Source organism: Trachypithecus francoisi, unplaced genomic scaffold (assembly GCF_009764315.1).
Source record: "Trachypithecus francoisi isolate TF-2019V2 unplaced genomic scaffold, Tfra_2.0 Lachesis_group0, whole genome shotgun sequence".
In the NCBI taxonomy this organism is placed as follows: Eukaryota; Metazoa; Chordata; class Mammalia; order Primates; family Cercopithecidae; genus Trachypithecus; species Trachypithecus francoisi.
Window position 1 is genome coordinate 44,219,158 of NW_022681453.1, and position 21,992 is coordinate 44,241,149.

Consider the following 21,992-nt stretch of genomic DNA (forward strand, 5'->3'; position numbering starts at 1 on the left):
TACCCTTGTTCACTTTACTTTTTGTAAGTCCCTGGCTTTGACTTCCACAATATTATTGAAATATTCTTAATAGATGAACAAGGACTTTCTCATAATTACACCTTCACTTTATTAGAACTGTCAGCATCTCTGAGCTCCAGATTTATTTATCTAACTATCTACTGGTTCCTTCTATTTGGGTGTTTCCTAGATGCCTCAAAATCAAACTTTGGAAGCTGGATCTCACTGCCTTCCTGTTCTTTCTTCCAACTAGTTGCTCAAACCAGAAATTCAGGTAATATTATTGACTCTTCCAACCTGTTTTCTAACCTCATTTACTGATCACCAGTTAAGGTGCATATTAACTCCTATGTATTTCTTCTAATCTGTCAGTTTCTCTCTGTCCACAAGTCTTTATTCGAATTAAGTCCAATATCATCTTTTGTCTGTGTTATAGCAATTCCCTTCTAACTAATCTCATTGTCTACAATCTTTTGCAACTCCATTCCCTTCTTCACATTGCCAACAAGACAACCTTTTTCAAAAGTAAGTCATATAAACATGTAGGTGTGTATACATTATATGGATATGTCTGTATACTTGTGTATGTATACATGCATGAATGTGTGTATGTAATTCCACATTTTAAATTTCATTGGTTTGTCTCAGAATAAACTTCCAAATACTTAATCTGGCTTAAGAATAACCTGTGTTGTTTCTGAAATCTTTATGTAGTATTTCTGTTTATTTATCCAGCCCTACCTTACATTGTATCATCTCCAGATTTTACAACCATCTGTATTGAACCACATTCAGTTCCAGAATAATTATGACATTCTTTTATTTTTCCTTTAGGATTTTATTTCCCAAAACATACTTTTCCTTCTATTTGCAACTCTTTTTTTTCTTCTTCAAACCAAGCTCTCCTGCTTTTTCACTCCTGCTTCTGGGTAATCCCATGGATGGAATGGGTGAATAACTGGATCTGTGGCCTTTCTTCTCGTCTCCCGGACATCTAAGGTTTGCCCATGGGTAATTATCCTTGTAACATCAACTCAAAGAATTGCTAAGAGTTTGCTTTATTGGATCAAGATAAGTGAGAATCCAGCCAGGGACTATAGGACTGGCTGAAGCAGTTGCTTTTTGAGTAATATGTGCTGATGAGATATAGCCATCCTAGAGTATGGAGGCAAGTCACATACCCCTAAGTGAACATCTAAACAACTAGGCATAAAAGGTAGAGTGAGCTCAGAGCTGGGGCTTTTCCAGGCTGAGATTCTGCATACACTTAGCTTGCCTCTCATGACAATGTTTATCTTGAGTATGGAATGACATAGACTCTGTGCCTGGGAGTCATAAGAACTCTACAATGCTGCCATCGTGCATGCTCTGTTGTTTCTTTTCTCCATCCTTCCTTAAGGCTTAGTAAACTTGGTCTTACTAGAAGCATATTGTGTCTCATGAATTAGACTGCCAACAAAAACTGAAGACCACTGACGGTGGTAAGCAGATGGTGCTGCATTTCCATTCATTCTTTAGGCTTCACTAATAGGTCACTTCGTCTGAGAAGAATTCCCTGATTGATCAGCTAAGTTAAACATGCAAATTTTAATGTACTCATAAAGGCTATATACCTCTTCCCTCAACATTTATTGAACTATATGCTAATTATTTCTTATCTTTATTCCTCACTGCATTACATGGACACAATATCTTATTCATAGGTGTATTTCCAATGCATGATACAATGATTGGCACTTAGTTGCATAATTAAATTTATTGAATAAACAAACAGCTAAAGAACATACATCTCATTGTGCCATGGAGAATAGAGAAATGGTTAACAAGATTTAGATAACTATAGCTAAATTTTCTATTTATTCCCCCATTGCATCAGTTCATACTTGCTATATAACAAACTCCAAAACTCAGTGGATGAAAACTACAATAATTCTTTATTATTGCACATGTGTCTGCAGATTGGCTTGGGTGTGACTTATCAATGCGTGGTTAGGACATTGTACTTTGGACTATAGTGACTGGGTGGCTGTTCTTCTCACTGTATGTCTGTGAGTCAGCAGGAAAGCTCTACTCCACATGTCTCTTATGGTCCTTGGACCAACAGAATACCCAGGCCATGCTTTGTATATGGCAATGGCAGAGGTGAAAAGAGTCAGTGAAGGCTTGTTGGGTCTCATGTCCATAGGCTTGGCTCTGGCACAATGTTACTTCTGCTTGAATATCATTCACCAAAACAAGTCATGTGGCCACATCCAAAGCCAAAGACCAGGAAGATATATTCCACCTACACTGAGGCCACAGGGGACGGTGAAGCAGCAATGTGATCAACCACAACCACCAACATAACATGCAGTAATTTTAGAATACTTGATCTCTTTTAAATAAAATTGTTTCTATATTCTGTATCACACAAATTATTTGTGGAAAAATTTCAATCATTTCATCACTTTAAGGTAGATTTATTTCAATCAAAACGAATGTACTGAGAGGCTCCAAATAGCAGCCAAGTGTGAAGTTGTTCTCATTTTACCCTACATCTTCCTTCCTGTCTACCTCTCTGAGCTCAAGACCAGGGAGCTCTTTCCTGCTCAAGATCTTCCCTTCCTGACTGCCCAACCTGTGGTCTTCTGGATTGCTTAACCAGCTGCACAGTTGTGAAGGCAAATCCTCACACTAAATCCATCCGGAAAAACCATATCTCCTACTGGTTCTGCTTCTCTGGTGAACCTTAGCAGGTATACTCCCTCTCAATGCTCATTGTCCAGTCGTTCCCCAAGTCCTGCTTATTGTTTTTTCTAAGTTGTACCCTAATATTGCTGAAGAATACACTGCCACCTGGGGATTCAATTTTTTTTTCTTTTTCTTTTTTTTTTTTATTATACTTTAAGTTCTAGGGTACATGTGCATAACGTGCAGGTTTGTTACATATGTACACTTGTGCCATGTTGGTGTGCTGCACCCATCAACTCGTCAGCACCCATCAATTCATCATTTATATCAGGTATAGCTCCCAATGCAATCCCTCCCCCCTCCCCCCTCCCCATGATAGGCCCCAGTGTGTGATGTTCCCCTTCCCGACTCCAAGTGATTTCATTGTTCAGTTCCCACCTATGAGTGAGAACATGCGGTGTTTGGTTTTCTGTTCTTGTGATAGTTTGCTAAGAACGATGGTTTCCAGCTGCATCCATGTCCCTACAAAGGATGCAAACTCATCCTTTTTTATGGCTGCATAGTATTCCACGGTGTATATGTGCCACATTTTCTTAATCCAGTCTGTCACAGATGGACATTTGGGTTGATTCCAAGTCTTTGCTATTGTGAATAGTGCCGCAATAAACATACGTGTGCGTGTGTCTTTGTAGTAGAATAATTTATAATCCTTTGGTATATACCCAGTAGTGGGATGGCTGGGTCATATGGTACATCTAATTCTAGATCCTTGAGGAATTGCCATACTGTTTTCCATAATGGTTGAACTAGTTTACAATCCCACCAACAGTGTAAAAGTGTTCCTATTTCTCCACATCCTCTCCAACACCTGTTGTTTCCTGACTTTTTAATGATTGCCGTTCTAACTGGTGTGAGATGGTATCTCATTGTGGTTTTGATTTGCATTTCTGTGATGGCGAGTGATGATGAGCATTTTTTCATGTGTCTGTTGGCTGTATGGATGTCTTCTTTTGAGAAATGTCTGTTCATATCCTTTGCCCACTTTTTGATGGGGTTGTTTGTTTTTTTCTTGTATATTTGTTTGAGTTCTTTGTAGATTCTGGATATTAGCCCTTTGTCAGAATAGTAGATTGCAAAAATTTTCTCCCATTCTGTAGGTTGCCTGTTCACTCTGATGGTAGTTTCTTTTGTTGTGCAGAAGCTCTTTAGTTTAATTAGATCCCATTTCTCAATTTTGGCTTTTGCTGCCATTGCTTTTGGTGTTTTAGACATGAAATCCTTGCCCATGCCTATGTCCTAAATGGTACTACCTAGGTTTTCTTCTAGGGTTTTTATGGTATTAGGTCTAACATTTAATCCATCTTGAATTAATCTTTGTATAAGGAGTAAGGAAAGGATCCAGTTTCAGCTTTCTATTTATGGCTAGCCAATTTTCCCAGCACCATTTATTAAATAGGGAATCCTTTCCCCATTTCTTGTTTCTCTCAGGTTTGTCAAAGATCAGATGGCTGTCGATGTGTGGTATTATTTCTGAGGACTCTGTTCTGTTCCATTGGTCTATATCCCTGTTTTGGTACCAGTACCATGCTGTTTTGGTTACTGTAGCCTTGTATTATAGTTTGAAGTCAGGTAGCGTGACGCCTCCAGCTTTGTCCTTTTGACTTAGGATTGTCTTGGCAATGCGGGCTCTTTTTTGTTTCCATATGAACTTTAAAGCAGTTTTTTCCAATTCTGTGAAGAAAGACATTGGTAGCTTGATGGGGATGGCATTGAATCTATCAATAACCTTGGGCAGTATGGCCATTTTCACGATATTGATTCTTCCTATCCATGAGCATGGTATGTTCTTCCATTTGTTTGTATCCTCTTTTATTTCACTGAGCAGTGGTTTGTAGTTCTCCTTGAAGAGGTCCTTTACATCCCTTGTAAGTTGGATTCCTAGGTATTTTATTCTCTTTGAAGCAATTGTGAATGGAAGTTCATTCATGATTTGGCTCTCTGTTTGTTTGTTACTGGTGTATAAGAATGCTTGTGATTTTTGCACATTAATTTTGTATCCTGAGACTTTGCTGAAGTTGCTTATCAGCTTAAGGAGATTTTGGGCTGAGACAATGGAGTTTTCTAAATATACAATCATGTCATCTGCAAACAGGGACAATTCGACTTCTTCTTTTCCTAACTGAATACCCTTTATTTCTTTCTCTTGCCTGATTGCCCTAGCCAGAACTTCCAACACTATGTCGAATAGGAGTGGTGAGAGAGGGCATCCCTGTCTTATGCCAGTTTTCAAAGGGAATTTTTCCAGTTTTTGCCCATTCAGTATGATATTAGCTGTGGGTTTGTCATAAATAGCTCTTATTATTTTGAGGTAAGTTCCATCAATACCGAATTTATTGAGCGTTTTTAGCATGAAGGGCTGTTGAATTTTGTCAAAAGCCTTTTCTGCATCTATTGAGATAATCATGTGGTTCTTGTCTTTGGTTCTGTTTATATGCTGGGTTACATTTATTGATTTGCGAATGTTGAACCAGCCTTGCATCCCAGGGATGAAGCCCACTTGATCATGGTGGATAAGCTTTTTGATGTGCTGCTGAATCCGCTTTGCCAGTATTTTATTGAGGACTTTTGCATCGATGTTCATCAGGGATATTGATCTAAAATTCTCTTTTTTTGTTGCGTCTCTGCCAGGCTTTGGTATCAGGATGATGTTGGCCTCATAAAATGAGTTAGGGAGGATTCCCTCTTTTTCTATTGATTGGAATAGTTTCAGAAGGAATGGTACCAGCTCCTCCTTGTACCTCCGGTAGAACTCAGCTGTGAATCCATCTGGTCCTGGACTTTTTTTGGTGGGTAGGCTATTAATTATTGCCTGAATTTCAGAGCCTGCTATTGGTCTATTCAGGGATTCAACTTCTTCCTGGTTCAGTCTTGGGAGAGTGTAAGTGTCCAGGAAATTATCCATTTCTTCTAGATTTTCTAGTTGATTTGCATAGAGGTGTTTACAGTATTCTCTGATGGTAGTTTGTGTTTCTGTGGGGTCGGTGGTGATATCCCCTTTATCATTTTTTATTGCGTCTATTTGATTCCTCTCTCTTTTCTTCTTTATTAGTCTTGCTAGCGGTCTGTCAATTTTGTTGATCTTTTCAAAAAACCAACTCCTGGATTCATTGATTTTTTGGAGGGATTTTTGTGTCTCTATCTCCTTCAGTTCTACTCTGATCTTAGTTATTTCTTGCCTTCTGCTAGCTTTTGAATGTGTTTGCTCTTGCCTCTCTAGTTCTTTTAATTGTGATGTTAGAGTGTCAATTTTAGATCTTCCCTGCTTTCTCTTGTGGGCATTTAGTGCTATAAATTTGCCTCTACACACTGCTTTAAATGTGTCCCAGAGATTCTGGTATGTTGTGTCTTTGTTCTCATTGGTTTCAAAGAACATCTTTATTTCTGCTTTCATTTCGTTATGTACCCAGTAGTCATTCAGGAGCAGGTTGTTCAGTTTCCATGTAGTTGTGTGGTTTTGCATGAGTTTCTTAATCCTGAGTTCTAATTTGGTTGCACTGTGGTCTGAGAGACTGTTTGTTATGATTTACAGTGTTTTGTATTTGCTGAGGAGTGTTTTGTTTCCAATTATGTGGTCAATTTTGGAATAAGTGTGATGTGGTGCTGAGAAGAATGTATATTCTGTTGATTTGGGGTGGAGAGTTCTATAGATGTCTATTAGGTCCGTTTGGTGCAGAGATGAGTTCAATTCCTCGATATCCTTGTTAACTTTCTGTCTCGTTGATCTGTCTAATGTTGACAGTGGAGTGTTGAAGTCTCCCATTATTATTGTATGGGAGTCTAAGTCTCTTTGTAAGTCTCTAAGGACTTGCTTCATGAATCTGGGTGCTCCTGCATTGGGTGCATATATATTTAGGACAGTTAGCTCTTCCTGTTGAATTGATCCCTTTACCATTATGTAATGGCCTTCTTTGTCTCTTTTGATCTTTGAGGGTTTAAAGTCTGTTTTATCAGAGACTAGGATTGCAACCCCTGCTTTTTTTTGTTCTCCATTTGCTTGGTAGATCTTCCTCCATCTCTTTATTTTGAGCCTATGTATGTCTCTGCATGTGAGATGGGTCTCCTGAATACAGCAGACTGATGGGTCTTGACTCTTTATCCAGTTTGCCAGTCTGTGTCTTTTAATTGGAGCATTTAGTCCATTAACATTTAAGGTTAATATTGTTATGTGTGAACTTGATCCTGCCATTATGATATTAACTGGTTATTTTGCTCATTAGTTGATGCAGTTTCTTCCTAGCCTCGATGGTCTTTACATTTTGGCATGTTTTTGCAATGGCTGGTGCCGGTTGTTCCTTTCCATGTTTAGGGCTTCCTTCAGGGTCTCTTGTAAGGCAGGCCTGGTGTTGACAAAATCTCTAAGCATTTGCTTATCTGTAAAGGATTTTATTTCTTCTTCACTTATGGAACTTAGTTTGGCTGGATATGAAATTCTGGGTTGAAAATTCTTTTCTTTAAGAACGTTGAATATTGGCCCCCACTCTCTTCTGGCTTGGAGAGTTTCTGCCGAGAGATCTGCTGTTAGTCTGATGGGCTTCCCTTTGTGGGTAACCTGATCTTTCTCTCTGGCTGCCCTTAAGATTTTTTCCTTCATTTCAACTTTGGTGAATCTGGCAATTATGTGTCTTGGAGTTGCTCTTCTGGAGGAGTATCTTTGTGGTGTTCTCTGTATTTCCTGAATTTGAATGTTGGCCTGCCCTACTAGATTGGGGAAGTTCTCCTGGATGATATCCTGAAGAGTGTTTTCCAACTTGGTTCCATTTTCCCCCTCACTTTCAGGCACCCCAATCAGACGTAGATTTGGTCTTTTTACATAATCCCATACTTCTTTCAGGCTTTGTTCATTTCTTTTTCTTCTTTTTTCTTTTGGTTTCTCTTCTCACTTCTTTTCATTCATTTGATCCTCAATTGCTGATACTCTTTCTTCCAGTTGATTGAGTCGGTTACTGAAGCTTGTGGATTTGTCACGTATTTCTCGTGTCATGGTTTTCATCTCTGTCATTTCGTTTATGACCTTCTCTGCATTAATTAGTCTAGCTGTCAATTCTTCCACTCTTTTTTCAAGATTTTTAGTTTCTTTGTGCTGGGTACGTAATTCCTCCTTTAGCTCTGAGAAGTTTGATAGACTGAAGCCTTCTTCTGTCATCTCGTCAAAGTCATTCTCTGACCAGCTTTGATCCGTTGCTGGCGATGGGCTGTGCTCCTTTGCAGGGGGAGATGCACTCTTATTTTTTGAATTTCCAGCTTTTCTGCCCTGCTTTTTCCCCATCTTTGTGGTTTTATCTGTCTCTGGTCTTTGATGATGGTGATGTACTGATGGGGTTTTGGTATAGGTGTCCTTCCTGTTTGATAGTTTTCCTTCTGACAGTCAGGACCCTCAGCTATAGGTCTGTTGGAGATTGCTTGAGGTCCACTCCAGACCCTGTTTGCCTGGGTATCAGCAGCAGAGGTTGCAGAAGATAGAATATTGCTGAACAGCGAGTGTACCTGTCTGATTCTTCCTTTGGAAGCTTCCTCTCAGGAGTGTACTCCACCGTGTGAGGTGTGGGGTGTCAGACTGCCCCTAGTGGGGGATGTCTCCCAGTTAGGCTACTCAGGGGTCAGGGACCCACTTGAGCAGGCAGTCTGTCCGTTCTCAGATCTCAACCTCCGTGTTGGGAGATCCACTGCTCTCTTCAAAGCTGTCAGACAGAGATGTTTGCGTCTGCAGAGGTTCTGCTGCCTTTTTGTTGTTGTTGTTGTTTTTAGCTGTGCCCTGTCCCCAGAGGTGGAAGTCTACAGAGACAGGCAGGTTTCCTTGAGCTGCTGTGAGCTCCACCCAGTTTGAGCTTCCCAGCGGCTTTGTTTACCTACTTGAGCCTCAGCAATGGCGGGCGCCCCTCCCCCAGCCTCACTGCTGCCTTGCAGTTAGATCGCAGACTGCTGTGTTAGCAATGAGGGAGGCTCCGTGGGCGTGGGACCCTCCCGGCCAGGTGTGGGATATATTCTCCTGGTGTGCCAGTTTGCTTAAAGTGCAGTATTGGTGTGGGAGTTACCCGATTTTCCAGGTGTTGTATGTCTCAGTTCCCCTGGCTAGGAAAAGGGATTCCCTTCCCCCTTGCGCTTCCCAGGTGAGGCAATGCCTCACCCTGCTTCAGCTCTCACTGGTCGGGCTGGAGCAGCTGACCAGCACCGATTGTCGGCACTCCCTAGTGAGATGACCCCAGTACCTCAGTTGAAAATGCAGAAATCACCGGTCTTCTGTGTCGTTCGCGCTGGGAGTTGGAGACTGGAGCTGTTCCTATTCAGCCATCTTGCTCCCAGCATCTGGGGATCCAATTTTAATTTCTCACTTCTTCCAGTGATAATTGAGAGTCATTTATTTCTGTCCTTTCCCACTGCCATTATCCAAGACCAAAATGTCGTTTGCTCTTACCAGAATGACAAGAAGAGCCTCATAACCTGTACTCAGCAAGCCATTCATATCCAAACTACTTTTCTTCTTTGAATATAGGAAACTTTCATAAATACAAACTTGAACAGGTTAGCCTCTACTTACTCTTCCTGTGGTTTCCCACTGGGAAGTCCTCATCCTTAACATGACCTAAAAGCTTCTGCACTCCCTGGCTTTTCCCCCATGTCTCCATTGCCCTTTCGTACCACACCTTACCTTTTCATCCACTGGCCTCCAATGGTCTTCCAACATTCTGTACAGTGTAGGCAGAAATTTCCCCAAAGATGTCCATGTGCTACTCTCTGGAACATCTGAGTATGTCATGTCATATGGTGAGGTGGAAAAAAGGCTGCTGATGAAATTGAGATTGCTAATCAATTGACCTTCAGAAGAGGTGATTATACTGGACCACTGGGTGGTCTCAATGGTGTTAAAAGGGTCTTTATTAGTGAAAGAAGGAGGTAGGAGAGTCAAAGTCAGAGTTTGAGGGAGATTTGAAGACATTACACTGCTGGCTTTGAGGATGGAGAAAGGGGCCACAATCTCAGAAATACAGGAAGCCTCTAAATGCTGGAAAAGGCAAAGAAATGCATTCTTCCACTGAGGCTTCAAAAGGAAAACACCCTGGCTAATATCTTGATTTTTGCCCAATGAGACCCATTTTGAACTTCTGATTTCCAAAATTTTAGCATACTAAATGGTATATTTTAAGCCACCACATTTGTACTAATTGTACAATAGCAAAAGGAAACTATTGTATGAAGTTCTTCCATATATTTTCAGTTTAAAATTTCAAAACTGATAGAATAGATTATCTAAATTTTATTTTTAAATAAAAATAATTGCCATCTAGTATATCCTGATTTTCATTAAATAAAGTGCTTTTAAGTTTTAACTTTTTATTTTTAAATAATCAAATTTATAGAAAACTCACAAGAATAGTACAAAGAATTCCCACACACAATATATCCAGATTCTCCAATTTTTAACATTTTATCATATTTGTTTATTATTCTCTCTCTCCCTTCCTCTCTCTCTCTCTCTCTCTATATATATATATATGCACAAAATGCATGCAGTTATTATTGAAAAAAATTAACATAAAAACAATTACAAAGGGCACTATCTCAGAATAAAGCAGAATCCCTTACATTCAATAACTTCACAATATGATCCTTACATTTTCCTTGTTTTATCATGGACCAGTAAAATCCTAATTATGGAAAACCACTGGTTCATGGATAAGCATGCTGAAAACACTGTCTTAGTAAAGTCTTACTTATACATCCTTATGCTTACTGTATTAGCCAGTTTTCACATTGTTATAAAGAACTACCTGAGACTGGGTAATTATAAAGAAAAGAGGTTTAATTGGCTCACAATTTTGCAGGTTGTACAAGAAGCATGACTGGGAGGCCTCAGGAAACATACAATCATGACAGAAGGCAAAGGGGAAGCAGGCTCTTCCAACATTGGAGATTAAAATTCGACATGAAATTTGGGCAGGAACACAAAAGCAAACCACATCACTTACTCTTAAATGACTCATTTTCAGAAAAGCTTTATATTCCCACACTAGAGTTTATTCCTGAAGTCTGAGTTTCTCTTGAAACCTGAACTTCTTGATGTCCCCTATAACACTGGCATACCCTCTATCACCTTACGTTGCTTGAGGGCAGGAGCCATATTTTTGTCTACCATATAATCTTCTTAGGACAGAAGCTGGCACAGAGCACATACTCTTTAAAAATGTATTCACTATGTTAAATAATTGACAAAGAACAGAAAAAGTAGAGAATGTAGAGCTCATTAAAAAAATGTTCTTATAATACTAAAACTGTATTTCATATTGCCTCACATTTATACTTTTAATTCTAATTTGCCCAGAAAAACGTGTCCAAAGAAAATGCTTACCTTAATTTTAAGTCTAACAACATGTAAGTCTTAGAATTACGAAAAGCAAATTTGGATTTGATAACCTTCAACTGAAAATGAAAAGGTAAACTAGGATTTATTGAAAAGGCACCATTTTTTGGTCCTTTATTTGTGATCTAGGATTATCTAGTTAATCTGCCACCCAATGAATGGAGAGGATACAGTTCTGTCTTTCTCCATAATCTTTATCGGATAGCTATTTTATTTCATTTAAAAATTAATCTATTGTATCTGTACATGCTTGTGAATTATGCTTTATTTAAAGCCCAGTGATTATTCTCACATTTTTTCTCCCAAGCCTAATCAAAAAGAAGCTTCAACTCCTTACTTGGGCATTCTGATTCATATAAAGTTTCTTTAAGTGAGCTGGCCTGGGTACGTTGCTTTTTCCTTCTTGATTATATTATGTTGGTGCAAAAGTGAAAACAAAAACAAAACACAACAAAAATCCCACAAAAAACAGCAATTACTTTTTCACCAACCTAATAAAATAACACTATATATATATATATATATATAGATATTCTTATGACCACGTTGGTGTCTCCTGAAATGAAAAGTGGTTCATTTAAATGTAGAATCTTAACTGCTTAGTTCTTTAGGTCAATGTATTGTCTTTGTTGGTTTTACTTGAAATATATGGTTAATTTTATTCATCATTAACTAGTCTCGTCCTGAAAATAACTGACTAAAGTTGTATTGCTTTCTTCTAAACAGCTAAGACACTCATTAGCATTACTGAACATGTTTTCACTTTTTTTGTAATTTATTTTGGTCAAAGAGAAGATCAATTACATTTTGAAAATACTATCCACGTTGTTACAAACCTTCCAATCAATTCAAGCAGGGAAGATGTACATTCATTATTTTATAATCTAGGTAGCATCTAAGGTAGTGATAAATGTCTTACTCAGAATAAAAACACACATTTATTTCTTTTCTAACCTACAAATTACTTGTATAACTCAATATTTTACCTTGCTTCCAATATTTAAAAAGTAGATGATTTAAGGTAAATCAGTGGATTCATTCCTCTTGACTTTAAATGTGCCTTCATCATATGCATTCCAAAGAAAAATTATCTAATCTATGAAGATATATTATAATCACTGAATAATCTGCTGAATACATTTATAACTGCAATTTTATGCATTATGAAGCACTGCAATTTCTCAATATTGCTAACTCTACTCTAATGCCTGGCAAAAAGAAGGTGCAAAACTATTCAGAGTATATACTGACTCCAGAGAATCAAATATATTGGGGAGACAGAAAGAATGAAGTAGCATTTTGAATGCAAAAACTAGAAAATGCCAGATTTCTAGTTCCTAAATCCTTTATATTGGTTGCAGAGTTTGTTGAGGTAGAAATAGGAAGTGAAAATGTTTCTGTGGAAGGGATAATAAAATACTTTTAAGTTTTCATTTTCTTTCTATTTTAAATTTCTTTCTTGGCAGTAGTTGTACTGAGACAGAAACAACTGAGGTCTGAGCCATTTGGGAGAATGATATGCAGAAAGCTCAGTGCATTAGGTGCTCAAAAATATACAAAATGACTGGCTTCTGGAAATCATTGCTTTATTTTGTTGAATATCCGGTTAGGCAAATGAAGGATATTCTCTATTCTCCACACTAGCTACTTTATAAGGTAGGTCTGTATCTTTGAGTTATGAATGCATGTGTTTGCTAGATAACTGTAGCAGAATAGTCACCATATTTAGAGGGCATAATAAGAAACGTTTATGGTAAAATTGATGTTTGAACATGGTGATGTTTGAACCTTAAATGTGTGCATTCCTATCTATCTTTAATAAATGAGCTAATCTAAGTATATGTGACTTCTTATGATATGTGATTTTTTTTTCTTTTCTTTCTTTTTGGAAACTGAGTTTCGTTCTATAGCCCAGGCTGGAGTGCAGTGGTGCGATCTTGGTTCACTGTAACCTCTACCTCCCAGGTTCAAACGATTCTCTTGCCTCAGCCTCCCAAATAGCTGGGATTACAGGCGCCTACTACCATGCCTGGCTAATTTTTGTATTTTTAGTAGAGACTGGGTCTGGGTTTCACCATGTTGGCCAGGTTAATCTCAAACTCCTGACCTCAGACGATTCACCTACCTCAGCCTCACAAAGTGCCAGGATTATAGGTGTGAGCCACCACGCCCGGCCAATACATGGTATTTCAAAGACAAAATACATTGATTCACTATGAGCTATAAGACGGTGTTACAGATAATTAGAACTTGAGGGACAAAGACAACATATCAATAGGGTTGTTTTCATCTTATTTTTCCTGCTATTCTCCTAGTTAGCATATGGTCAATACTTGATGACATCATTGAAAGAATGAATAAATAAACGATGCAGGAATTGTGAATTAAGAGTATTGCACATAAATGAGAGAAAACGATTCATATTGTAAGACAGATATATGGGGGGAGAAGATCAAACATAAAAGCTGAGTAAAAAAAGTCAAGGAGATAGACTGGGAAAAAATATTAACTCTAAGGCAGTGAGAAGAAAGTTATCTTATGGGATCTGTTTTGAATTGAACTGAGCACCTGAACATAGGCAGAAATTGAGATTGTGTATTGGAGCCACAAAGGAAAGCATCTAGGTTAGTTGTGCATACTCTAATGTGTGACCTTGAAATAAACATCCTGGATCCAAGTCAGACATGATTCACAAATTTATAGATTTTTACTATTTTCCAAAAAATGTATTTAGCAACTTAACATGTAACATCTCATTCATTCTTTACAACCCTGAGATAGGTATTATATTATGGCCAGTCTTTTACAAAGGGAACATTGTGATAGGGAAAGATTAAATAATATACCCTTGGCTCCCACAGCTGAGAGTGGGGGAAAGTAGGATAGAACCCAGGTGATGCTCTTTGAGTTGTTGCTCTTAACCTTTAGAAAGATCTCCAGAATAAGAAGGAGTTAAGGGTTATGACTTCTCACTACTTCAGATGAATTTTTGAGAAAATTGTGGGAGGAGAAAGATGGGTGGAAATATCTCAAAAAGGTGTGTGGGCCTCAGGAAAACTAGTGCTTCCATCAGTGAGTATCAGCAGGTACGAGAGCAGCAGCACAATCTGTGTGGCTACAGATTCTCTAGGCATCAGGAGAGATGGCCTTGAACCTTCTTCATTACGAGGCTGGGAAGGTACAACCCTGACTGTGGTCAAGAGGCAGGCTGCCACCTCATGTTAGGCATGATGGCATCAAGAGAAGACTGACATTCAGTGGTTGGAGCTCTGTAGGGAAAAAAGAAAAAAAAATCCAGTAACCCCTTTAAAATATAACTAAATGTCAGTTATACCCTTAAATATTCCAGAGAGTATCAGTACCTAGATTTAAACTGCTGAATTCAATCATTTCTGCATCATCCAGCTTTATAACAAAAGCTTATAGGTTTTACATACTTCAGAGAATAGTCTGGTAACCACAGACAGACAATTTCTTTCCAACATGTTATTTGCTTGAAAGGGCTTTATCCCCCAAGGATATTATGCTAGGCACTCATAGACAGCACAATAAATAGAAATTGACACTGGACACTAAGTTCTACTCAGTTACTAATAGGCAGCTTTGCAGTAAAATACTCAATTGCATTTTTTTAAAGATTTTTTTTATAATTGGACTCATTGCTTTCAAGTTAAAGGTACTCCTCCTGGAATAGATATCTGAAAAAAAAATTGAAAATATAAGTAAGATACCTTTAAAAATAAGTTTATATTTTCCAGTTTTTTTACATACTCTGACACATATATAGTAAGTGCTCAATAAATGATAACTATTGTGCTTTCTACATCCAACTTTTTTTTTTTTTTTTTTTTTTTTGAGACGGAGTCTCGCTCTGTCGCCCAGGCTGGAGTGCAGTGGCCGGATCTCAGCTCACTGCAAGCTCCGCCTCCTGGGTTTACGACGTTCTCCTGCCTCAGCCTCCCGAGTAGCTGGGACTACAGACGCCCGCCACCTTGCCCGGCTAGTTTTTTTGTATTTTTAGTAGAGACGCGGTTTCACCAGGTTAGCCAGGATGGTCTCGATCTCCTGACCTCGTGATCCGCCCGTCTCGGCCTCCCAAAGTGCTGGGATTACAGGCTTGAGCCACCGCGCCCGGCCTACATCCAACTTTTAAAATATCAGTTTTTGGTTTATTTGCTCAGACACTTTATGCTACTCTAGCGAAATACCTTTGCTCCCCAAGTCACTAGATGGAAGTGTGTCACGCTGGGTATCAAGGAGTGAGGCTGGGTTTCTAAGGCTTTGTCTCAATGAACAGGCTTTGTCTCTAGGCTGTGTTTGCTTGATTTATTTGGCATTCCAGCTTATCTGCCTTCTGCAGGGAGCATGGTTCTCTTGGGGAGTATCCTCCCTCATCTATATGGTTCTGATGAAGCTGGAAGGGCAATACCTTTTCTCGGTAAAGAGCACACAGCTGTGGGGTGGATTCATAACCGAGTGTTAATACTTACTGTGTGGCCTTGGGCAACTTACTTAACCTTTTTGTGCACCAGGAGCTTCATTTTAAAATGGAAATAATACAGTACCTTCCTTATTGGGTCATTTTTTTTAGCCTGGATTTCCCTCAAAAGTAGAGCCTAAGATAAGGGATTGGGTGCAGGTGGTTTGCACTGCAAAGGGATCTCAAGGAGTGGAAGCATAGAACGAGTGAAACAGGGAGGGAGGAAAACCTAATCCAAGGTTTTGTGTCCAAGTTGTTCATGGCTGTGAACACTAGGTCTTGACCCTGTTGCAGGTCCTTTGAGGACTGTTCAGACTGCACTATAGAATTGTCTCCAAGGGATCAAGGAGGGGAGGAGTATTTACATAAAACCTTCCACTCTGTTGGGCAAGGTTGGCCCATTAAAGTGTTCCGTCTCTTGCATATGTAGGTTTGCACATGTGTATCAGAATATTTCCGTAAGAGACTCTCCCAGCTCTGATAGAGAAGCCCAGCACAGAAGTTACTGTGCGAGACAAGATGTTGTCATATTATGTCCGATAGCTGCCACCAACTGGCTGGAGTAAAAGAAAGAGGACTTAGAGATTTGACAGGAGATGTTGATAAAGGATTAAATGGAAAAAAAAAAAGTGTGCAAAACTTCTAGGCCATTGTCTGGCTCAGAGTATGTACTCAATTCATGTTAACTAGCAAGCATATGCACTTTTCTGGGCATATATATATATTATATATATATCCAACAATTTATTTTTTATATTATATATATAAAATTATATATTTTATGTATTAAATTATGTTATGTTTGTACATTTTCTTCCCCTGTTATATCATGCATATATTGTGTCTTAGGATAAAATTGTCAAAACTTCACTCAACCATGTTCCAGGAACAATACCGTCAGTTTATCCCTCCTTTGTCTTCACAGAAGAAAGGAGAATTAATTGTAACTTGACCAATGTCCAGAGATTTGCTAGACTTGCAAGCAAGATTATTCAGGGAATAGAAGAGTTAACAAATTGCTATGGACCCAAAGTTGCCAATCAGTACATATATCTGAACAGGATCTCTTCCTATCCTCCATACACACGTAGACTCTCACACACACAATTGGGTGCACACACACAGAGTTGAGCTAACGGCAAGTTTTAGAGAGTATGAGTCATTTCTCAGAAAAGTTTTATGACTGCTTTAGCCCACAAACAAGGCAAGCAATTTAGACTGACATTTAGACCTACTTATTTTCTTAATTTCCAATTTCTTCACTGGGAACACTGAACTTTTCCTAATCATTGTGGATAATGAATTAGTAAGCTTAGTTTTAGATCACTCATGATTTCTTTTCTTAATCCATAATTGAAAAAGTATTTCCTTTTTGTCTTTGTTTTTCCTTGGATGCTTCCTCATGACATTTAAATTTTTATCTCTTATGCTGATAAAATTTGTAGAAGCATATAGGCAGAGTGTTCAGCAAGATATCTGTAAGTGACGACCTTTTTAAAGTCTGCCTTTCTTACAGAAGACCAAGGAATTTGATACACCATCTGAGGAAGTAAGTAAGCATAAGGAAAATAAAATTTTTAGTAAAAGTAGAAATGTAAATGATCATCTTCTTTATTTTTTGACCCCCAAAGTTTTCAGGAGGTCAGAAGTTCATTTTAAACATTTTAAATTTATTTTTAAAAGTTTTTTAGGTTACTTGTACATTTTCTGGACTGTCTAGTGAGTGTTAAACACATGCTGTATAATATTATCAAAAGCCAAATATCGATATGCATTTTGACAGATCCTTTTTGGTTTGTTAAATTAAACATTTTGACTATTTTGTGTGTGACCTTGAAAATGAGAGTATTGGTTCAGTTTTTGAAAATCTCAGATATAATGAGACTGGTCCCCAGCAGAAGTGGTGGGTAAGAAAAAGTTAAGCTTGTCAAGTCATTTTATGAAAGATGCAGTAAGGGAGAGTTGGGTGGGAGGACTACTCAGAGCTGATTAAAATCAACTGCAGCATCTGATAAGGCATTTCAAATGTTTGTGGTTTTGTGTTAAATGCTAAAGAGATCAGGTGTGTACCCCATAATGGATTTATCTAGGCTCCTCCCAGCATTTTTAATTACAGCAGTGATATTGAATGGTCACATATCTAAGCACAAATTTAAGACTTGGGAAGCTTGGGTCTGGTGTTAAGAGTGACTTACTATAAATAAGGACTGGCTGCCCTTGAACATTTTAGAGCATGTGTGAATCTGCTGTTAAAACTAGCAAAATTCATTGCCCGTTTTTCCTTTGCAAGTGGAAAATTTACGGTATCTCTCTTGGGTCTCTTGAGCTATGTGGAGATGCACAAATCTCAGTTTTAGTGAGAGCCATACGCTTGCTTTATTAGTCTTATGGGAACCAGAATCAGCTTCATTGACTGGGAGATTTGCTCATTTTAGAAAAGTACATGGACTTTTACATTTAGGATACCCTATATTATCTTAATTGTGACTCTTTTCACCTACTTATTGCTTAATTCATGGGAGTTTCTTTGCAGTTTTTATCTTCTTATCTCTATTGCTTGGATTTGAAGACACAGCAATTAGGACAAGATGACTGACCTTCCCCAGGGTCAGTGAGGAAAAACAGTGCCATCCAGTGAAATATTTGCATTCTATTAAGATAATGATGACCTAGATTATTTAAAATAGTAACAATAATAACTAATATAATATTTCATTTTAAATAAGGTGGTATTTTCCAATAGGTTTTATACATTAGTATATTTAACTTATAGTTATTCATATTTATTACATGAATATCGTAGGCAAGATGCTGAGAGGAAAAGCAAGTACAGACCTTGCCTTAAAGATACTTATAGTCTGGTATGGTCAATGGGACAGTTTAAAAATAGCCACATACCCAAAGGAAATGCATATATATGTTCACCAAATGCCGTAAATTAAATATTCACAGCAGTACTATCCATGATAGTAAAAAACTAGAATTACCCACACATCCATCAACATAGAATGAATTGCTAAATTGTGGCATAGTTGCATGATAGACTACATTATAGCCATAAGAATAAATAAACTGCAGCCATAACCAATAACATCGAGGAATCCCAAACTTGTTCTGTTGAGTGGAAGAAGGCAGATACAAAACAGCATAAACTGTATGATTTTATTTATGCCAAGAAGAGATTAAAACATATGTGCTGCTGGAAGACAGTAAAGAGTTAGTGTTGCGAGGTACAGTGACTGGGAGAGGACAGGAAGGGGCTCTTTGGTGTGCTGGCCATGTTCTCTTTGAACAGTGTTCTCCATGTTCAGTTTATGAAAATGTATTAACTTTGCATGTATGATTTGTGCATTTCTCTGCATAATATACTTAATTGATTTTTTAAAATAAGCAGTATCATTAAGTAGAATAAGAAAAGACCTTTGTGGATAAAACCTTTTGTAAGAAACTGGGCTGTATCTACCATAGATAGATACAGTTTCTTTGTGTAAAGTTTTTTTTTTTTTTAATTTAAAGTGTAAAGTTTAGTTTCTTTGTGTAAAGTTTTTTTTTTTTTTAATTTAAAAAAATCACTTGCCTTAGTTTTTGGAGGAATTGGGAGGATTTGAAGATCTGGAGATAGAGACAGTCTTGGAATAAGAAAGCGTATAAAGCAAAGTAAAAGGGTGGGAAAGTATTATTGAGTAACAGATTGAATGGACTTTCAAGTACTTGAAGAGAAGTTGGAAAAGTACGAAGAAGAAAGTATGGTGTTAGGTTTCAGCCAGACAGTAACATGTTTTAAACTATCATGGAATATGGTTTCTATTTTTTTTTCTTTCGGTGATGGGAATTGATGAAAAATTTTGCACTATGGAATGGCATCATTAACATTAGATATTTGAATATCTGGCAAATGAGCTTTAGGAGATGGATTGAAATGCAGAGAGACTGAAGGAGGAAAGATTTGATTATCTTTTCTCTGCAGTATTACACAGGATTGTCACATGGGTCTTCAGCGGATGACAATCAGCAGTGGGACAGTGACTAGTGCCCAAACTGTGCTCATTATATTTACTAAATGAATAATAATGTGAAGCAATAAACAAAAATAAAAGGTTTTTACATTTGATTCTGTAAATTAGCATTCTTAATAAGTTTGCTTTTTCAAATGGTTCATCATAAGCAGAATCTTGGTTTTGTTTTTGCAAGGTAATGCCACTTAAAATTGGCACTGGAGTACTTGATAAAGACTTTCATAATCTGTGCGTGATATTCAGTTCATTGAACCTTATCTATTTTGAATCTAGATTGTGTACAGGATTCAATGATAGGCCAGGTTGTACTGTCTTTCTGCTAATTCCTTCACAAAGCACTCTGAAGTAAAATATAAACTTTCCTCAGGTAGAATATTGTACCTCTTTCCTGATTATTATCCTGGATAGAAGATCTACAGTTATCGTATCCTTTTGAGTAATTTGGTTAAAAGTTATTGACATTATAATTCTTCAGTAGTTCTTGAACTGAAAGTCGGTAATTTCAACTTTTTTAGACATCAGGTCAATGGTAGTAAGTGCTATGTCTGTGTTTTCCCTTTGAATTCTGGCTTACGTTTTAGGATTTGGTGTCAGTTTTTAAGGAACTCATATAGGTATTTCTTGAATTATATGGTTTCACTATTCTTCGTTGAGATTACTTGGAAAAAGTTCAGCACACCTAGTGGCAATTGGCTATGGTCATTTGTCTCTGAGAAGGATGAGACGGATGCTACAGCTATCAGAACCAAGTAAGGATGTGAGGCAGGTGGAACACAGCCAATTTATCAGCAAAGTGCGTGGGTGGAAAGGATGCCTGGATCATCTAATTCTTTTGAGCTAGTGTTTGCTGAACTGAATCTACTAGATAATTATCTTCATCTTCACTTTATACTACACGACACAGCTTAATTGTAAGAGAATGAAGAAGATAGAATGTCTAGCTGATTTGTTATAGTGAACAACTCCAATTTTAGCTCATATTTTAGACTCTTCCATCCTTCCCTTCTGTCGTCACTTGCCCACTTCTAATCCAACTTCCACATTCTCACGAATATTCTCTTTTAAAAATTGTATTTTATTGGCCGGGTGCAGTGGTTCACTCCTGTAATCCCAGCACTTTGGGAGGCCGAGGCGGGCAGATCACGAGATCAGGAGATAGAGATCATCCTGGTTAACACAGTGAAACCCCGTCTCTACTAAAAAAAAAAAAAAAAAAAAAAACTAGCCGGATGAGGTGGCGAGCGCCTGTAGTCCCAGCTACCGGGGAGGCTGAGGCAGGAGAATGGCGTGAACCCGGGAGGAGGAGCTTGCAGTGAGCTGAGATCACGCTACTGCACTCCAGCCTGGGTGACAGAGCGAGACTTCGTCTCAAAAAAAAAAAAAAAAAAAAAAAAAAAGAATTTTAAAAGGGAACACAGAGATTCGAAGAAATATCAGGTTCAGTCCAGATTAATCACAGAATGAATCAGATAACTATTCTTTCACAAATCATGCTGTTTCTGAAATCTAATTATTATTAATGCCAACATGCCATATTTTTCATGGAAATTCTTTTAACATTTTAAAAAACCTTGTATCATCCATACTTCATACAAAAACCCCACAAATGTGGAAGCATTTTTAACATGCCATCATTTAGAATGTTTTAATAATAAAAACATCTGAAATAAAGTTTTACTTATTCTTTACTGTAACAGAGAGCTGACACACAACTTTAAAAGATGATATTTGCCATATGGGAATTGGGGATGCTGAATCAAAGAATATTCTTAGTGTGTATATAATCTCTTTTATAAAAAAGTATATCCTGAATTCATATTTTTGCTTTTTCAAGGTAGATTTTGCTCTTTCTTTTGGCATCTATTTTTCTTTTGCAAAATGAAAGACAGCAAAATATTTGCAAGTCATGGTTTCATAAGATATGATTATAAAAAGATAAGCAATGCAAATCCAATGCATCTTGTTTTCCTTACCTTTTTAAAATTTTTCTTTTGCCTTTACAGATTTACTTTCTTACACTCCCTCTGAAAATATTTTCTGTTTAAGAAGGGAAAAAAAAGCCTTGTGACAATTTGCATAATATGTTAATGTGGATATGCATCGAGACATCTGGATGGCATTTTAATATCTCATTCTCATTCAAGGAACTAGACCTCACACAGATGGTAGAGACAATTTTAAGAGCATTATTGTAAACAAATAAGGTGTCCAGGAAACCAAACACACTCCAAGATAGGCTTTGCCACCAAAGAAGCTTTTTAGTGAGATGTTTTGACTACAAGATTGTACAGCCCTTATCAGTCTCTGACAAAAGGAGAGATACCAGCAGGCAGTTTTCTTATGCAAAAAAAAAGAACAAAAAAATGTGCCACCAGTCATGAATTTTCAATTTTGAACATTTTAAGTATTA